Source organism: Mauremys reevesii, linkage group 5, assembly GCF_016161935.1.
Source record: "Mauremys reevesii isolate NIE-2019 linkage group 5, ASM1616193v1, whole genome shotgun sequence".
Taxonomy (NCBI): Eukaryota; Metazoa; Chordata; order Testudines; family Geoemydidae; genus Mauremys; species Mauremys reevesii.
Genome location: NC_052627.1, coordinates 82,711,937 through 82,726,839, shown reverse-complemented (window position 1 = coordinate 82,726,839; position 14,903 = coordinate 82,711,937). Strand labels below are relative to the sequence as shown.

The window sequence follows — 14,903 nt, the reverse complement described above, 5'->3', positions numbered from 1 at the left end:
CACCACAAGTCCTAGCATTTGTATTAGCCACTATTAGCCACTTTCTATGATAGCATATTTTCTACATTTTTCCAGCCCTAAGGATCTAGCTAGAATCAATCCAGGTGGCACTTGATCTGCAAAGAGGCTACATTCTTTTCAAATTTGCTTTAAAGATGATATGACTTTTTCCACACCACAGCTCCTAACAGTCAACTGAAGTTATTGATCTCGAGTGTTTTCAGAGTTAGCACAGAGTAAAGTTTAGTGCAAGGGAAAACTAACTAGTGACTGGGAGATATTTCATAGTATGAGTATTACAAAATTTAGAAACATAATTGTCCACAATTCTTATCCTATTCTATTCATTTGACTGTATTTTAGCAGTATTAATGTTACTGATATATTTCTTTAGTATCAGTAAACTCTTTTGTTTCAACTTTTAATACTACTGTACATTGTGCCTGTGGCAGAATGATATTTTTGACCCTGAGAGTTTTGACTCCATCATATCTAATACCTTGCTCTCAGTGTGGTTTTACAAGTTAAATCTTGTGCAAAGTAAAGCTAATTCCCTTGATATGTAAATAGAGGCAAAGTTTCTATTGCTTAAAATATCTGAGAAACTTGAGGGAATTGAAAGATTTTACAGATGAATGGTCTGGGCTGTTTTTTTTAGATCTTAAAAGTGGGTAAAGATGTGGAGAGCTTGATCCACTTCAAATAGACTTTTAAATGTAATACTGGGTCAAGTGGAATGGCTTTTCAATGCACGACATAGGATTTCGTCTTCATGCATCCAGCAGATTATGCTATCCATTGATGTTACCATATAAATTTTCATTCTCCATACTGATCTTTCATGGTCTCCTTGAAGATTTTCATTTTGTGAGCAGGGGCGGCTCTAGGGATTTTGCTGCCCCAAGCACGGCAGGCAGGCTGCATTCGGCGGCATGCCTGCGGTGGGTCCGCTGGTCCCGCGGCTTCTGCGGACCCTCCGCAGGCATGCCTGTGGGAGGTCCACTGAAGCCGTGGGACCAGCAGACCCTCCGCAGGCAAGCCGGTGAAGGCAGCCTGCCTGCCGCCCTCGCGGCGACCGGCAGAATGCCCCCCGTGGCTTGCCGCCCCAAGCACGCGCTTGGCGTGCTGTGGCCTGGTGCCGACCCTGTTTGTGATGAAGAAGTTGCATAAGATTTTTCCAGTTTCAGAATTGCTTGCTATTTGACATGTCCCAGAAAAGTATTTTGCTTGCTTACTTCAGCTTCACAAAAGCACCAGCAGTATGATGGAAATAACTCTCTATCATTAAAATTGCTCCAGAGTATCAAGGAAAGCTCCTCAGCAGGTATTTCTTGTACTTTCTTGAGTTTCATGCATATAATAGTGACCTCACTGATGCAACAACAAACACAACAAACATTTCATAAATGGTAAAAGTGCCATTTCCCACTTTAAATGTGTAATATTTTCTGTACATATTATAGGAAAATATGAGAGCTGCAGATACATAGATCATATGGTCAAAAGAGCTCTCAACTCCGAAACTGGCTCTTTTTTATATATTTTTCTCTAATTATAGTTATCCAATACATAAGATTTGTAACAGCAAAGAGTAGTGAAAATAGTGTACTACTGACTAAGCTGCACGATAATGTAACTTTTTACTTTTTTCAGCTCTTAAATTAAACCCATATTTAATTTATACAAATACAAAAGAACCCTAACCTGGGATTTTTTTTTACAATTAAAGATAGATTTTAAATTAGGTAAGAAACTAAAAGTTCTTAAGGAAAAATGTATTGTGTGTCAAGTTTCAAAGTGGAGTGGTTTTGAGTTATAAATTGAAGAAAAATACCTATAATGAAATCATACCATAATAAACCTTCACCCAAATTCATGGTCATGTTGACAACTGCTGCTAGAAAAGAGGCAAAGGACTGAACAGGTTTGGAGGCATATTGTCGTGTTCTGTTCCTGTCCATACTGTGTCTGTTCTATGGATGAACTGGTTGCATGCTATGTAGCAACATATGCAAATAATGGGTATTGGAACCTCACTCCACTCTGCAAAATGAAATACCATGTACAGTAAGCAGGTGCTCCAGGCAGTACAATAAGTTAACTACACACTACATTTGTGTGCACACCATTTAAGTGGAAAATGACGTCTGGTGAAATCTGCAAAAAAAAGCGGTCACTGTCAGCTAAAAAAGAGTCATTGGGCATATTACCTTCTAAAACTTGCAATATATGCACAAAGCCAAATCACAAGAAAGGCTTGAACAGAGGGGTATCAATCAACAACATATTTACATATTTAGGCTCAAATCCTCTTACCAAGGCCTAATTCAAGTAACTGGGGCAGATGCTAGGCAGTCTTGGGAAGGAAACAGTCTGTCCATCCCATGTGATTCTGAGATTTCAGTTTTTCCCCCTGTCTTACATCAAGACAAAAAAGTCAAAACCTCTAAAGTTTCATGAACTCATAATCCAAGTTTTTAAGGGGAGTGAGGGGAAATTGGGTCATCTGAAATGTTCAATTTTAATAGCTTTGAAATGTTTTGTTTCTAGTTCAACCTTTTATATTTTTAGTATAAATTAACTAAAATTTCAAAGCAAAAGAAGTCATTTTGAAACTAAATGAAACCTTTCATTTAAAAAAATGTCAAAATGGGACATGTTGACAGTTACAAAACTTTTTCAAATTTGACCCTTTCTTGCAACCACTTTCAGTTTCAACAAATCCATATTTTCTCATTAAAAAATACTGTGTTGGAAAATTCTTAACCAGCGCTAGTACTGGGTAGATAGATATAAGGGTGCCAGTGTAAGTCATTTTCCCTGTAAGCTGGAGACACTCTGAGACCAATTGGCAGAAGCTGTTACAGCCCAGTGGCTGATGTAACCTCTAATGCAGTGGTTCTCAACTAGGGATACATGTGCCCATAGGGGTAAGCAGTGCTCTTCTAGGGAATACATCAATTCAGCTAGATATTTGCCTAGTTTTACAACAGGCTACATAAAAAGGATTAGCAAAGTCAGCACAAACTAAAATTTCATTCAGACAAAATGAGAAAGTAATAGTGTGGCTGTGACACGTTTGTATTTTTAGGTCTGATTTTATAAGCAACTAGTTTTTAAGTGAGGTGAAATATGCAAATAAAAATCAGACTTCTGAAAAGGGTAGAGTAGTGTGGAAAGGTTGAGAACCACTGCTCTAAGGCTTTATGTGATTTACCCCATTTTGCCTTTGGGGAAGGACTGGAGGATCAGTGCATCAACTACTCCTATCTCTTATTCTCCCTCTTCCCCCTACCGCCCACTCTACCCATTCCCAGACCTTTCAAAGCTCTGTACTATGCCAAGGATCCTCGCTATCCCAACAAATAGCTCACAAGCTAAACTAGAACCACACTGGTTGCCATGCAAAGGGGGGGCCAACATGCAGGGGCGGCTCCAGGCCCCAGCACGCCAAGTGCATGCATGGGGCGGCAAGCCATGGGGGGCGCTCTGCTGGTGCTGCAAGGGCGGCAGGCAAGCTGCCTCTGGTGGCTTGCCTGCGGAGGGTCCGCTGGTCCCGCGGCTTCAGTGGACCTCCCGCAGGCACGTCTGTGGGAGGTCCGCCAAAGCTGCGGGACCAGTGGACCCTCTGCAGGCAAACCACTGGAGGCAGCCTACCTGCTGTGCTTGGGGCAGCAAAATCCCTAGAGCCGCCCCTGTCAACATGGATATGAAGGGAGAAAGGTTGATTTAATCCCTGGTGGTATACATTAAAGCATCATAACAATTGACTATAACAGGGTTCAAAAAAGAACTAGACAAGTCCATGGTGGGTAGGTCCATCAATGGCTATTAGCCAGGATGGATAGGGGTGGTGTCCCTAGCCTCTATTTGCCAGAAGCTGGGAATGGGCAATGGGATGGATCACTTGATGATTACCTGTTCTGTTCGTTCTCTCTGGGGCACCTGGGATTGGCCAGTGTCAGAAGACAAGATACTGGGCAAGATGGACCTTTAGTCTGACCCAGTATGGCTGTTCTTATGTTCTTATAACTGGATTTTGGAAGGTAGGTGGTCTATGATTGGTTCTCAGACTCCTTGAAACTGGTCAAAGCCCACCAATTCTCCTTCAAACACTTTTTAATTCCAATTTAAATTTAAATCCAATCCCATCTCCCCTCTTTGTCTGGTGGTGGTATCAGGTTCTGTCTGAGCTTTTATACAAGGTAACTACAAACTGGCCTGAGAAGTCTGACTTCTTCATGCTGTTTTCCCTTACAATAGCTGATGCCACATTAGCATTTATGAGTCGGGGAAAAAATAATTTTGCATACTACATGCAATAGGGTGGAAAGGAAAGGAAATTTTCCAAGCATAATTTATCTGTATATTTTTAACCCTAGCAATCACTCAGATTGCAATGATGGGCATGATACAAAACTGAACAGATTTAAATCTTTTTTACGGAAAAGAGATAACAGAAGGGTCTGGTGGCATTGATCCCTGGAAATTAAAAATACTTTTAATTTGGTACAGCCTGAGAACAAAAATTGTGCTCTAGGAGTATCAGGTGAGAAAAGTAAACTCTGCCAGCATTGGCAGATTCCAAAAGAGGCAGAATAACCCTATCTGTTGCTTTCTAACCTGTTAACTCGGTTCTCATCCATGGCCATTATATATTTTCTATGAATGATTAGGAGCCTAAAAACAATACATTTTGTAGGAAGGAATCCCTCATTCATGTCTTTTTGTGGAAAATTCAAAGCAAGGCTGGGTCCATATTTCTTACTTCAATTAGTCTTTTTAGAGGTTGAAGTCCTTCATTATTTTATGATTTGTTATATTAATTTAGATGGAACCAAGGATCCTGGAGAGTCAAAGGTGTTAACATAACCCTGAAACTGTCCAACATTAAACAGTTTTAAACAAGGTTCAGAAGTTGTTATATAGAGATATCAGCCTACTTAGTACCAGGGCAAACACACCATTAAGAATCTATTAAACCTTTTATTAAAGATACAGAACAAGGAAAAATAGTTATATTTTGAAATGTGAAATATTAAATAAGGCTTTCATTGTAACAGCATCCATTGTTCCCTTTTCCTTTAGCTGGAGAGAATATTTTGAAGGGTGAAAAACATCTGTGACAGTCTTTTAGATGGTAATGACTTTCCTTTGTGGGGAAAAGAGAAGTTAGTTAAGATGGGCTGAAGCTTTTGTCATTGCTGTTGATATTGAAGTCTGATTCCATTTCCGAGAAGATAAAACAGGATGAACACATGCAAAAGGGGAAGAGAAAAGAGCAACAAAGTTAGAAAATGCAGCTTCTATCTCTCATGTTGATTCTCACTTGCAGCCTCACTGCTGGAGAAAAACAAGTGCAGCAAACAGTCTTATCAGCTGCTCTGAGAACCTGGCAAACATGTACCAGCATTGAGTTTAGGGCATTGCATTTAGCTGCCTCTTTCTGGTGACAGGCTAGCACCTGTGTTGCAAAACAAGCAGTTTGGCCAGCTAGCCAGACTCTTATTAAATGGAAGGGGAAAAAAAGAGAGGTCTAGGAAAAAGAAGAAATAAGGTGGGGAAAGAACAGAATTCATGGGATGGAGTGACACAGTCTCACATCACAGGTGGTGTTGGGATTCATCTAGAGCCAGCGGAAGAGGCAATGTCATTTGTGTTCTTCTCTCTAGCCCAGTCTAGTCAGGACATCTCTCAGGATCAAGATGATGAAGGCTGGGGTCCCGGGTGCCGGTGGGTGTGGCAGCCACGATGATCAATCCTGTAGCCAATTTTTATCCAGATATTTCTTTGTTTGAGGACCTCAAAAGTGACTGATTGGTGGAATAGCACATCCCCTCATTTTTTTGTCCACCACTAAGATCTAATATCTGACACACATTTTGGTTAATTGATTCCTGGTCCTCTACTTCCAAGGTCAGTAAGGACAACACAAACCACAACAAAGCAATGGGAAGACATGGGTGTGGCACTATAAATGAAAATGGAGAAAGGCTTGTTGATTTCTGTAATATGAATGACCTAGACAGTGGCAGAACCCTATTTGAACATCATGAAATTCACAAGCTAACATGGTGTTCTTCAAATGGCAGAGATAAGAACCAGATTGACCATATCATGATCAATGGCAAATGGTGACACTCACTGACAGATGAGAAAAGTGAGAAGGGGTGCAGATGTTGGCGACCACCACCTTGTGACAGCCTCCATCAAGCTAAAACTGAGAAGTGTGGGTCCACCAAACAAGGGACATAGATGTTATGATATTGACAAGCTAAAGTCCCTTGAAATACAGAAAGCCTTTGTTCTGCACTTAACGAACAGGTTTCAAGCACTTGCAGACCTTGATGAAGGGGAGGGGACTGCAGATGAGAAGATCAACAAGAAGTGGGACAAAGTAACAGCAATTTATAAACAGAGCAGTGAAGCCTGTCTAGGCTACAGGCAGAAGAAAAAGAAGGAGTGGATTACACCCAGCACATGGAACGCCATAGAAACCAGACGAGCCCTGAAGAAAAAAGTTTTAGACACAAAATCCCAGAAGCTAAAGGACAAATACCATGAGCAGTATAGCAAGGCACACTGGGAGGTCAAATGCCTTGTGAGAGAGGACAAATGGCATTATATTGATAATTTGGTAACACAAGCAGAGGATGCAGCTGCTCGTGGTGAACAAGGAACAGTCTACAAAATGATGCGGCTTATCAGTGGTAAACAGCAGACACCAACAAACACTCTCATCAGGAACAAACAAGAACACCTATTAACAACCAACAAATAACAAGAAATGCACTGGATAGAGCATTTCAAAGAATTGCTGAACAGGGAGCCACCTAAAGAGGAAGCAAACATCCAAGAGGCAGAGGAAGATCTTGATATCAACACAGACACCCCAACTAAGGAAGAGATAATTCAAGCCATCAAATCCTTAAAAAATGGGAAAGCTCCTGGCAAGGATAACTTGAATGCAGAATTGTTCAAGATAAATCCTAAATTATCAGCATCTATCCTGGCCCCTCTATTTACATCAGTCTGGGAAAGGGAAAAAGTGCCAGATGAGTGGACCAATGGGGTTATAGTGAAAATACCAAAGAAAGGAAATCTCAGTAATTGTAATAACTGGTGTGGTATCACTTTTATCTGTGCCAAGCAAAGTATTGTATAAGATCATAGTCCAGCATATATCAGAGGCAGTTGATAGCGTTCTCAGAAAAGAGCAAGCTGGTTTTTGGAAAGGGTGTGGATGCACAGACCAGATCTTCATTCTATGAAACATAATAGAACAGTGCTTAGAATGGCAATGGCAACTCTACATAAATTTCATAGACTTTGAGAAGGCTTTTGATAGCATTCACAGGACTGGTCTATGGCGCATTCTGCGGGAATATGGAATTCCTTTCCGTATAATCAATGTCACCAAAAGCTTCTATTTCAACTTTACATGCAGTATTGATCACAGTAAGCTCAGTTTTGAAGTCAAAACAGGAGTACGTTAGGGGCGTGTCATGTCTGCAATCCTCTTCAACATTGCCAACAACTGGGTAATGCAGCGCACAACAGAAGACATGTCAAGAGGCATTAAATGGACATTCTTCTCACCCCTTGAAGACCTGGACTTTGCAGATTATGTCACTCTCCTATTACATACCCAACACCATATACAAGAAAAAAACAACTCAACTCAACACAGTCAGCCAGCAAATTGGAATGAAAATCAACTGCAATAAGACAGATATTGTGACCTTTAATGTTGCCTCACCATCACCAGTACAGATAGAGGATTATGTTCTCACCAATGTAGAAACATTCACATACTTGGGCAGCACCATCTGCCAGGATGGTGGAACAAGCCAGGACATCCAGAACAAAATTAATAAAGCCAGGAACACCTTCAGGGCTTAATTATAGTCTGGAAATCAAAATACAACACCAAACCAAATTCAAGAGTTATCAGAGCTGCATACTTTCAACACTACTATATAGTGCAGAATGAGAAAGTATGACATGTCCAAACTGTCTTTATGCCATACAACCTGCCTCAGAAAAATCCTCTGTATCTTTTGGCCCAGAACAATCTCAAACAAAGATCTATTGACACATTGCAGCCAAGAGGATCTGAGCACCATCATTACCAGGAGCCGTTGGAAATGGATCAGTCATATGCTTCAGATGTAAACTGATTGCACCACTAGAGTAGCAATAAGATGAACACCTGAAGGCAAGAGAAAATGAGGCTGCCCAAAAACAACATGGCAAAGACCTGTGGAAGCTGACCTGAAAAACCTGGGGCACAGCTGGGGAACCATTGAAAGACTTGCCAGAAACAGACAGGAGTGGAGAAGCTTCGTCACTGCCCTAAATACCAGAGACGTAATAGGAACATGATGATGATGACGACGACGACTTCTTTTGTTTATCAGTCATAATCTTAACACAGTCCTTGAGTGGTATTAGTTAAACTCTTTTTGTTTAAATGAATTTAGTCTGTCTCCTTCTTATATCTTTTCTTAAACAATTTATAGAACAACTCGTGGCAATTTAAATGAACTTTCATTCACTTTTTACAGTGGAACTTACAATTAGGGTAAGTTTGTAGGCCCACTTATCACAGCAGATGTCCTGTGTGAAATTTCTAAACAGCCTAAAGCTCCTTGGGCTGTGGTAAAACCAAGATGTATAAATATATAGAAAATCATATAGCATGCATGACATATCTGGTTTTTAATTCTATAGGATCCAGCTTATAAAAACAGAATTTGGTAGAGTTACAGTACAAGAAGCAACATCTTATATCACTAGAGTTCCTATGCACTTTCCTCAACTTGTCTATTTTTTCCTCTGACAGAGTAGTGATTCAGCCTCTGGTCTGGTGTCATTCACTTCTGATATCATGTACCTCAGGTTCTCCTCCTACTTCTTGTCTTCCTGTCATCCTGTTATATTTTCCAGGTTATTTTGATGAGTCCCATTGTGATCCATACCTACAAAAGTATTTACATGGACATCTCTGAGGAGGCTATAACCGTCAGCTTCATATGCAATGGCCTATTTTATGTTTCCCAAATCCATTGAGGGATTTAGGGCAGATTCTCACCTGGTGTAAAGTGGTAAGTCTGCTTTAAATTGACTTCGGTAGAGACATGCAGTTTTACAGCAGGTGAGGATCTGTCCCTATATTTGTTTATTTAGATAAACACTGTTGGTTTGCAATTTCTTCTGTACCTCCATTCTTGTCATGTTTCCAGATATGCGTCCCACGCACCATGGACCATCTGCTATTCCTTCTAAGCTAATGACTTCTAAGTATGCTTTACTATATTAATTGCCTTTGGGGAAGTGTCATTGTGAATCTAACTCACTGTGTGAGACAGGGTTCATATTTTTGTATAATTCCTCCTTCATTTAATTTCTTATTTATATCATATATGAATTATGGACAGATTTAGTCACTTCTACCCCACCATGTACACAGATGTAAACTATAGGTTCACAGAGGGAGTTCTGTGGACCACATTTTAATGACTCCTGTTCCAGAGTACACATGTACCCGAGCAGTAAGGTGCAGTTGTACAGTGATCACACATACAGTTTATTGGCATATGGTAGCATTTTTGGTATTACTAATGTTTACAAATTGGCCCTAAACACAGATCACATTGCTTGGTAGCAAACATGTATAAAGGCATGTTTGCAGAACTGTATGACTAAATGTTTTCAAAAGATACTGAAACATTGGAGAGGGCACAAAAAAAGCCACAAAAATTATTCAAGAAAATGCCTTACAGTGAGATAATTAAAAGAGCTCAATCTGTGTAGTTTATAAAAAAAAAGATTGAGAGGTGACTTGATTACACTATATAAGTACCTTCCTGGGGAGAAAACAATGGTTTATTTAATCTAGAGGAGAAAGATGCAGTCACAACTAATGTCTGGCTTCACTTTCCAGCCAAAATCAAATTAGAAATAAGGCACAAATTTTTTAACAATGTGGGTGATTAACAGTTGGAACAAACTACCAGGGGAAGTAATGGATTCTCCGTCTCTTGATTTCTTCAAATCAAAACTGGATGCCTTTCTGGAAGATATGATTTAGTCAACCACAAACATTAGTTGTGTTTTACTCAAAGGCAAGTTATTTGGCCCAATAAAGGCATAACTGGGTGAAATTTAGTAGCCTGTAATATACAGTAAGTCAGTCTGGATAATAAATTGGTCACTTCTAGCCTTAAAAAAAAATCTATGTAAATATTTTAGAGGTCACACAAATAGCTTTCTCATTTAAATAATATGACATTCCCCAGGACTTCAAACAAAATTTCCCAAACAAACATTTAATAACATCATTCTGGATGAGCTTGCAGGTCTTATTGTAGTTATGTTTTCAAATTAGACTAATTATATGTCATGGCTGAATTGTTTAACTAGACATCCACCCCTTAGCGAACCTTGAACACTTGCTATGCCGAATTGGAGTCCGAAGGCAAATGTCTTTCGAAGTGTTCGCTGACTTGGGTTGTCTGTCTCCTCGCTGTTGGCTTTAGACACCCTGGTTCCTCAAGCTGGGCACCCAAAAATCAGTGGGTTTGGGGACCAATCTTTTTTTATTACTGACCTTGGCACAGAAAGTGGGAGTGTGCTAATAAAGTTTTCGGGTGAGACGAAGCTGGGAGGTATTACCAATACAGAGAAGGACCGGGATATCCTACAGGAAGATCTGGATGACTTTGTAAACAGGAGTAATAGTAATAGGATGAAATTTAATAGTGAAAAGTGCAAGGTCATGCATTTAGGGATTAACAACAAGAATTTGTGTTATAAACTGGGAATGCATCACTTGGGAGTAACAGAGGAGGAGAAGGACCTGGGAGTACTGGTTGATCACAGGATGACTGAGCCACCAATGTGATATGGACGTTAAAAAAGCTAATGTAGTTTTAGGATACATCAGGCGAGGTATTTCCAGCAAAGATAAGGAGATGTTAGTACCGTTATACAAGGCACTGGTGAGACCTCATCTGGAATACTGTGTGCAGTTCTGGTCTCCCATGTTTAAGAAGGATGAATTCAAACTGGAACAGGTGCAGAGAACAGCTACTAGGATGATCCGAGGAATGGAAAACCTGTCTTATGAAAGGAGACTCAAAGAGCTTGGCTTGTTTAGCCTAACCAAAAGAAGGCTGAGGGGAGCTATGATGGCTCTTTATAAATATATCAGAGGGATAAATACCAGGGAGGGAGAGGAATTATTTAAGCTCAGTACCAATGTGGGCACAAGAACAAATGGATATAAACTGGACACTAGGAAGTTTAGACTTGAAATTAGACGAAGGTTTCTAACCATCAGAGGAGTGAAGTTCTGGAACAGCCTTCCAAGGGGAGCAGTGGGGGCAAAAGACATATCTGGCTTCAAGACTAAGTTTGATAAGTTTATGGAGGGGATGATATGATGGGGTAGCCTAATTTTGGCAATTAATTCATCTTTGACTACTAGTGGTAAATATGCCCAATGACCTGTGATGGGATGTTAGATGAGGTGGGATCTGAGTTACTACAGCGAATTCTTTCCTGGGTGTCTGGCTGGTGAGTCTTGCCCACATGCTCAGGGTTTAACTCATCACCATATTTGGGGTCGGGAAGGAATTTTCCTCCAGGGCAGGTTGGCAGAGGCCCTGGAGGTTTTTTGCCTTTCTCTGCAGCGTGGTGCATGGGTCACTTGCTGGAGGATTCTCTGTACCTTGAAGTCTTTTTAAACCACGAGTTGAGGACTTCAATGGCTCAGACATAGGTTAGGGGTTTGTTACCGGAGTGGGTGGGTGAGATTGTATGGCCTGCGTTGTGCAGGAGGTCAGACTAGATGATCATAATGGTCCCTTCTGACCTTAAAGTCTATAAGTCTATGAAATAGTCACTTGTCACTGAAAGCTCAGAGAAGAGTTATGCAAATGTTGATCAAAAACATTGCCCATCATTTGTAGTATGCTCAATTTAAATTTACAAGGCTTCAATTAAAATGTTAGTTAAGGTGGCTAAATCTGGAGGAAAATAACTCATCTTTTGTAGTTATAATTAGCTTTATCAGCATCATGGGTTTTTCTCTAATAGGTTTTGATCTGAAAGTGTCCCCTTTTACTCTGATCAGTAAAAATGATCTGGGCTTTCTGTTACATGTCAGAAGCTCACCATGTGTGCCATCAGGCAGAAACCATGGAGAAGTATAGTTGGTTTCACAAACTGGGTAATATTTTGGAGCTCAAGAAAAACTAATTCACAAAGCAGTGTTTGACTCAGAAAGAAATGTTCAAGAGAGCCAATGAAATCTGCCTTTTCCATCAATAGTTTATTCATTGACAGTGTCAATTGACAGTACTTCATGATGACAACTGATAGTGGACCAGGGGCAGAAAATGAGAATGACTCTATAGCCTGGTGGCGAGGGCACTCATCTGGGAGCCACAAATTCAAGTCCCTGCTCCAAATCTCTTCATTTATAAGAATCAGAAAAGATTGAACAGACAGATTGAAAAAGCCCAAGTAATAGTGAAAGGTTAAGAATAGCCTACTGACCTTCGGCATGTCTACACTTGCCATTTAAAGCGGAAAAAGTCCCTTTTTTTGCGCAAAAACCATGGAAGCGTCTACAAGAGGCGTACAGCTCTTACCAGTGATGCTTTTGTGGTGATGTGCAAGTGAAGACATTCTTCGCATTTACACAGCTTTTAGCTGCCAGAGAATATCCCACAATGCCTAGGTGACCACTCTAGCCAGCAGCTCTGATGCTCTGAGTCCAAGTAAACAGACATCCATCCCTCCCCCTGTAAAGCCCTGCGAACTTTGAAACTCCCCTTCCTGTTTTCTTGGCAAGTGCTCATTTATCTGGCCAGGTGACAATGCCTGCTGCATGGAGCAAAGGATCCCATGCCCAGAGCAATGCTGAGCTACTGGAGTTTATTAGTGTTTGGGGAGAGGAGGCTGTTCAGGGACCCAGGATGCCCTGCAATCCCCACCTCTCCCCTTCTCACAAGACCCATCGTCAAACTGGAGAGAGCTGCACTGTGGGATAGCTGCCCTAGAGCACTGCTTTTATCGGCGATGGACGTGTTGCTAATATAAATATTTTCTTATGCCTGAAGAATTAAGTGAGTACACAAAACAGTGCTTTACTTTCACCAGTTCCCTTTCACCGGTGAAATTTACAGTGCAAAAGCTCTGCAAGTGTAGACATAGCCTAAGACACTCTCCTGCAATGAGGGGACCCAACTTCCAATCCTGTCTCCATGTCAGATGGAACAGGGAATTGAACACAGGTTTTGCACATCCCATGTGAGTCCTAGCCCCTAGGTTCAAGGTTATAGGAGAGGTGGCAGCAGAGCTGCCTCCTCCAGCTATGTTGTGATTTCTTTTCTTTTTTTTTTTTTTGCTTTTGTCAAAATGTCTGAAATCTAAAATAAAATGTTTCAGGTCAAAACTAAAACAAAAACAAAACTGCAAGGAAGATGGAGAGAAAAAAATACATCCAACACCTTATCAGCCTTGCCCCTTGGGAAAAATTCCTTCCATCTCCTAAAAACTGGGATTGGTCAAATCCACAGTATTTTGCAAACACAGTCCAAACACCTCAAATATAGGGCAGAGACTCAAATAGAAGAAGAGGGGTGTGAGAGACAATCAGCTCTCCCTTTCCTCCCCCACAGCTTCGCCATCAGGAACACATGGCGAAATCTCTCCTCTTCCCCTTATCTGCCTGTGTTTGATCCACAAGTGCATTCTAAAAGTGTTGTGGGTTTTTTTTGTGGGGGAAGAGGGAATCCTCAGAGCAGCTTTCCTCTTTCTCCTCCTCAGCCCCCCATTACAGAGATTGTCTTTCCTCTGCTGGTCCAATTAATCCAGCCCTTATTCCCCAATGAGAGGGGGTGAATATTTTTATATTGGGATATAGTTTGAGTAAGTTCCCAAGTGAAATATTGGAATTTCGCTTCATTTAGGAAGCAATAATCCTTGAAAGTTTATTTTAATATCTCTTTTGTTTGACATTATTTCTGCACAAAGGACTACACACACCATGAAATACACATTTGTCAAACTCTGTCCTGGACAAGAATTTCTCCTCAATAGCTTAAAATACAGTTTAATGGTTCATTGTTATGTAAATTACTTATCTAAGAATAATTTGTTTTGATATTTCTATTATAGCTAAATTTCCATTAGTAACTGAATGAAAAATAGCATTGAACAGAAGCACTTTTAAGTTGCCTTAATTACTATGCGTCAAATTCTGCCTTTTGAAGATCTATGCTGTAGAAATTGAATATTTTAATGTGAACACCAGAAGGTCATCAAAATTTAACTGGCAACATAATGTGACTTTATTTTCTCTCTACACTACAAAAAGGTTAGCTAGTCTTAACTCAGATTAGCTAACCTGAAGTTAGGTAACGTGGGTTAAAATAACAATGAAGTCATAACTTGGCTTTTTAACTCAGGTTAGCAGGCATCCACCCTAGGCTGCATATATGACTTGCCCATGACAGGGCCATGGGGTGATACCTGGTGGAACAGCAAAGGCCCACGTCAGGAACCAGGCCAGGGGCCAGAGCCAGACAGTGGTAGGAGTAAGGCAAAAAAGGAATGACTTGAGAACAGGGCAGGACAGGACGGGAATAGACAGAAACCAGGAGCAGGGAGGGAAGCAGGAACTGGGAGCTAGCAGGAATGCAGGACTCAAGAGTCAGGTTAGCAGGAGGGGTCCATAGTAGCAGCCAGTCAGGGATTCCTTTAGTTGGTCACATAACTTCCTTTTGCTACTTTCTGCTTGGGGACCCCTGGGACTGGGTTCAAGGCCCATGATCCCTCTCATGATATCCCTTATCTTCACATTGCCACCGTGGGAAACACCATTCATGCGA

At 40.8% G+C, this 14,903-nt stretch overlaps 2 long non-coding RNA genes across 2 annotated transcripts in view; both read right to left on the bottom strand.

The window, feature by feature from the left end:
- The window catches only part of LOC120405767, an 88,656-nt gene that overhangs the window by 26,594 nt on the left and 47,159 nt on the right, over positions 1–14,903 (bottom strand). The gene's annotated exons all lie outside the window — the stretch shown is intronic.
- LOC120405769 overlaps positions 1–14,903 on the bottom strand; it is a 30,283-nt gene that overhangs the window by 14,012 nt on the left and 1,368 nt on the right. The window contains exon 2 of the long non-coding RNA XR_005598851.1: positions 2,317–2,413. This is a non-coding gene — a long non-coding RNA (uncharacterized LOC120405769). The remainder of the gene's footprint in view (positions 1–2,316; positions 2,414–14,903) is intronic.